The following is a 6193-nucleotide window of genomic DNA, read 5'->3' on the forward strand; positions in this document are numbered from 1 at the left end:
ATCAATACAGTCAAGATGCATTACAGTTTCATTACCTCTAAGATCCCTTTTTTTGCCCTTTTACAATCACACCTACTTCCTTCCCTCCTTCCTACATCCCTTTCTATAACTCCTAGCAACTGATTACCTCTTCTCTATTTCTATGCTTTGTCATCTAAACAATGTTAGATAAATGGCATCATACAGTATATAACCTTTTGGGATTGCTTTTTTGACTTAGCATAATTCCCTTGAGATTGTTGTATGAATCAGTAGTCCATTCCTGTTTATTGCTTGAATGATATTGCATGGTGTGGATATACCAAAGTTTGTTGAACCAATCGTTGAAGGACATGTGGGATGTTTCAGTTTTTGGCTATTACTGATAAAGTTTCTATGAACAATCATGTATGAGTTTTTGTGTAAATATAAATTTTTATTTGTCTGGGATAAATGCACAAGAGTTCAACTTCTGGGTCCTATGGTAGTTGTATTTCTAGTTCTATAAGGAACTGCCAGACTGTTTTCCAGAGAGGATGTTCCATTTATATTCCTACCAACAATGTATGAGTGATTCAGTTTTTCTCGTTTTTGTCAGCATTTGGTGTTGTCACTATTTTGTATTTTTAGCTGTTCTAAGAGGTGGGTATTGAGTATCTCATCATGGTCTTAATTTGTATTTCCTTCATGGCTATTGATGTTAGACATGATTTTTGTGCTTATGTGCCATCTGTATATCCTTTTTAGTGAAATATCTCTTCCTGTCTTTTGCCAATTTTGAATTGGATTGTTATTTCTACTGTTGAGTTTTGAGAGTTCTTCATATTCTAGACAGCAGTCTTTTGTTAAACACATGGTTGCAGATAGTTTTCTCCCAGTCTGTAGCTTGTCTTTCCATCTTTTTTCACATGGTCTTTTGCAGAGCAAATTTTAAATTTTGACAAAGTCCAACTTATTTTTTCCCCTTTTATGGACTGAGCTTTGATGTCAACTCTAGGAACTCTGCCTAGACCTAGATCCCTAAGATTTTCTCCCATGTTTTTTCCCTGAAAGTTCTTACAGTTTTATGTTTTTTACTTACCTGTGATCCATTTTGAGTTAAATTTTGTATAAGGTGTGAAATTTAGGTGGAATAATTTTTTTTCTTTGCATACGGATATACAATTGCTCCAGCATCACTTGGTGAAAAGGCTATTCCACTGAACTGCTTTTTCACTTTTGTGAAAACTCAGTGGGGCATATTTGTGTGGGTCTGTTTCTGATTCACTCTTCTGGTCTGTTGATCTGTGTGTCTGTTCCTCACCAGTACCACCCTGTTTTGACTACTACTGTACTACAGTAGGCCTTAATAATGACTAGAGTAATTTGTCCTACTTTATTTCTCCTTTTTGTCAAGACTGTTTTAACTATTCTAGATTCTGTGTCTTTCCATATAAAATTTGGAATAAGTTGTTTATGTCTACAAAGAAATCCTGAATAAGATTTTGATAGGAATTTCATTAAAATTTATAGACCAGTTTAGGGAGAATTGTCAGCTTTAATGTATTCTATCTTCCAATCCATGAACACAGTATGTCTTTCCATTTATTTACGTCTTCTTTTTCTTTTAAACAAGCATTTTGTAATATTCTGCATGGATCTTATGCATCCTCTAAGTTTACCTAAGTATTTTGTTTTCTTGGGAATGATTGTAAATTGTATTTTTTTAAACCATTTTTTTGTGGTATGGTTGACATTTAAAAGTGGTGCATATTTAATGTATACAACTTGATGAGTTTGGGTATAAGTATACACCCATGAAACCATCACCCCCATCAAGGTCATAGGCATATCAATTTCTTCCCATAGTGTTCTCTTGTCCCCTTTATTATTATTTGTGTGTGTGTGTGTGTGTGTGTGTGTGTAAAAACACTTAACAGAATATCTACACTCTTAGCAAATTTTAGGTAGATAGGACAGGATTGTTAGCTAAAGGCACTATGCTGAATGGTGGATATATAGAAATTATTTATCTGCATGACTGAAACTTTGTATCCTTTGGCCATCACCTCCCCATTTCCTCTACCCCAGCCATTTGCAATCACCATTTTATATTCTGAATCTATGAGTTTGACTACTCTAGATTCCACATATAAGTGAGAGCACACAGTGTTTGTCTTTCTGTATCTGGCTTATTTCACATAGCATGATGTCCATTCATGTTGTCGCAAATGGTAGGATTTCCTTCCTTTTTAAGGTTGAATAACATTCCATTGTATGTTTATACTACATTTTCTTTATCAATTCCTCCACTTATGAACATTTAGGTTATTCCACATCTTGGCTATTGTGAATAATGTTGTAACAAATATGGGAGTATAGCCATCTCTTCAAGATCCTGGTTTTAATTTCTTTGGGTAAGTATCTAGAAGTGGGATTGCTGGATCACATGGTTCTTTTTTAAATTTTATTTGGAGCCTCAATATAGTTTTCATAATGGCTATACCAATTTATATTCCGACCAACACTGTACCATGGTTCTCTTCACAATGTTGCCTACACTAGTTATCTGTTGCTTTTTAAAATGCTATCCATCTTAACAGGTGTGAAGCAATATCTCATTGTGGTTTTGATTTGCATTTTTCGGTTGATTAGTGATGTTGAAAACCTTTTCACACACCTGTTGGCTGTTTGTGTGTCTTCTTTTGTGCTTTGTGTGTATATGTGTGTCTTCTTTTCTTTTTTAAAGATTTTATTTTCTATTTATTTGAGAGAGAGAGAGAGAGAAAATCAGGAGCGTTGAGGGGGAGGGGCAGTGGGAGAGGGAGAAATAGATGCCCTGCTGAGCAGGGAGCCTGTTTTGGGGCTCCATCCAAGGACCTGGAGATTATGACCTGACCTGAAGGCAGATGCTCAACTGACTGAGTCACCCAGGTGCCTCTGTGTGTGTCTTCTTTAGAGACATGTCTATTCAAGTCCATTGCCCCTTTGTTACTTAAGTTGATTCTTTTCTTGCTATTGACTGTATGAGTTCCTTATATATTTTGATTTTTTTTTTTTTAAGATTTTATTTATTTATTCGACAGAGATAGAGACAGCCAGCGAGAGAGGGAACATAAGCAGGGGGAGTGGGAGAGGAAGAAGCAGGCTCACAGTGGAAGAGCCTGATGTGGGGCTCGATCCCACAACGCCGGGATCACGCCCTGAGCCGAAGGCAGACGCTTAACCGCTGTGCCACCCAGGCGCCCCACCTTATATATTTTGAATACTAACCTTTCATCAGCTATATGGTTTGCAAATATTTTCTCCCATTGCATAGACTGCTTTTTCATTGTTTTGATGGTTTCCTTTGCTGTACAGAAGCCCTTTAGTTTGATGTAATCCAATTTATTAATTTTTGCATTGTTGACTGTGTTTTTGGTATCATATCTAAAAAATCATTGCTAAGACCAATATCAAGGAGATTTTTCCCTATACTTTCTTCTAGGAACTTGTGGTTTCAAGTCTTACATTTAAATCTTTAATCCACGTTGAGTTGATTTTGTGTATTATGTAAGATAAAGATCCAAGTTCATTCTTTTGCATCTGGATATCCAGTTTTCCCAATACCAGTCACTGAAGTTCTTTTCTCAATTTGGATTCTTGGCATCTTTGTGGAAAATAGTTGACTGTATATGTATGGGTTTATTTCTAGGGTCTCTATTCTGTTCCATTGGTATATGTGTTTGTTTTTATATCAGTACCATACTGTTTGATTACTATAGCTTTATAATATAATTTGAAACAATTGCAACGCCTCCAGCATTGTTCTTGCTCAAGATTGCTTCGGCTCTTTATAGTTTTTTTATGGTTCCATATGAATTTTAGAATTGCTTTTTCTATTTCTGTGAAAAATGCCATTGGAATTTTGATTGGGATTGCACTGACTCTGTAGATTGCTTTGTGTAGTATGGATATTTTAAAATATTAATTGTTCCAATCCATGAAGATGGGTTATCTTTCCATTTATTTGTGTCTTCTTCTGTTTTTCTTTTTCTTTTTTTTTATCAGTGTTTAATGGGTTTTAGTGTATAGGTCTTTTACCTCCTTAGTTAAATTTATTATTAAGTAGTTAATTCCTTTTGATGCAACTGTAAATAGTACTTTTTTCTTAATTTTCTGGATGTTCACTATTAGCATACAGAAATGCAACTGGATTTCGTATGTTGATTTTGTATCCTGAAACTTTACTGAATCCATTTATTATTTTTATCAGTTTTTTTTTTTTGGTGGAGTCTTTAGAATTTTCTATCTATAATATCATGTCATCTGCAAACAGACCATTTTACCTCTTCCTTTCTGATTTGGAAGCCTTTTATTCTTTTTCCTGCCTGATTGTTCTGGTGAGGATTTCTAGTACTATGTTGATTAGAAGTTGTTAGAGTGTGCACCTTGTCTTTTTCTTGATCTTAGAGGAAAAACTCTCAGCTTTTCACTGTTGAGCGATGATACCTGTGCCTAACATACATGGCACAGAGATACATTCCATCTATATGTAGTTCATTGAGAGTTTTTAAAAAATCATGTTGAATTTTGTCAAATGCTTTTTCTGCATCTGCGTCTATTGAGATGGTCATGATTTTTATCCTTCATTCTGTTCATGTGGTGTGTCACATTTATTGATTTGCATATGTTGGAACATCCTTGCATCCCAGGAATAGATTCCACTTCATCGTAGGGTATCATACTTTTAATGTGCTGTTGAATTCAGTTTGCTAGTATTTTGCTGAGGAGTTTTCGTATCTATCTTCATCAGGGATATCGGCCTGTTCCTCTTTTTTCTTATAATGTCCTTATGTGGTTTTGGTATCAGAATAATGTTGGGCTTGTAAATGAGTTTGGAAGTGTTCCCTTTTCTTCAATTTTTTTTGGAGGAGTTTGAGGATTGGTATTCTATAAATGTTTGGTAGAATTCACCAGTAAAGCTATCTGATCCTGGGCTTTTCTTTGTTGGGCAGTTTTTGATTACTGATTCAACCTCCTTACTCATCATTGGTCTGTTCACATTTTCTATTTCTTCATGATTCAGTCTTGGTAGGTTGAATGTTTCTAGGAATTTATCTATTTCCTGTAGGTTATCCAATTTGTTGGCATATAACTATTTATTACCCTTTGTATTTCTGTGGCATCAGTTGTAATAGATCCTCTTTTTCCTCTTATTTTGTAGGTTCCTTTTTCATTTCTGATTTCATAATTGAGTTCTCTCTCTCTCTTTTTTTTTTAAAGATTTTATTTATTTATTCGACAGAGATAGAGACAGCCAGCGAGAGAGGGAACACAAGCAGGAAGAGCGGGAGAGGAAGAAGCAGGCTCATAGCAGAGGAGCCTGATGTGGGGCTCGATCCCAGAACGCCGGGATCACGCCCTGAGCCGAAGGCAGACGCTTAACCACTGTGCCACCCAGGCTCCCCCCCTCTCTTTTTTTCTTAATGTACCTGAGGGTTTGTCAGTTTTGTTCATCTTTTCAAAAAAATAAACTCTTAGTTCTGTTGATCTTTTTAAATAGTTTTTCTGGTCTTTATTTTATTAATTTTTGCTCTAATCATTATTATTCCTGCTAATTTCGGACTTAGTTCTTTTTCTAGTTCTTTGAGGTATAAATTTAGGTTGAGATTTTTTTTTCTTGATGTAGGGGTTTATTGCTGTAAAATTCCCACCTAGAACTATTCTTGCTGCATCCCATAAATTTTGCTTTGTTGTGTTTTCATTTAATTTGTCCTAAGCCTTGAGTTTCTATCTTCATATTTGAAGAAGCAATCACCTCCTCCAGTCTTTGCTGACTAGCTTCAGGAGAGAAAGATCTTCACCAGTCGGACTGGTCAGAGATTCTAAGGGTCTTTAAGACCTTTCCTAAGGATGTGTCTTCTCTGTTTTTCTTGTTCTCTCTTGAGAAGAAATCCTTAGGATTGTGTGTCTTCTCTTGATCCTGCCAAGCCAGGCTGGGTGCTAAGAGTCTCCCATTTATTTTTCTTAGGGTGGTAGCCTGAAGTATTGTGTAGCTTCTTCCATGCCAGGAGAATCTAGTTGACTGCTGATATCTGTATGCCGTCTGCGGAGGCTCATACATACTCTCTGCAGAAGAGTGCAGGGTCCTCGCTATGGGGGGACTCGTGAAATGCTGGGGCACACACTAGCTAGCTACTTTCGGGGAGTCCACAGGTGAAGTGTCCTTCAGGGTTCATGGATGGGCTGTTGG

Source organism: Ursus americanus, chromosome 16 (assembly GCF_024610735.1).
Source record: "Ursus americanus isolate L20-20 chromosome 16, mUrsAme1.1.p, whole genome shotgun sequence".
Lineage (NCBI taxonomy): Eukaryota > Metazoa > Chordata > Mammalia > Carnivora > Ursidae > Ursus > Ursus americanus.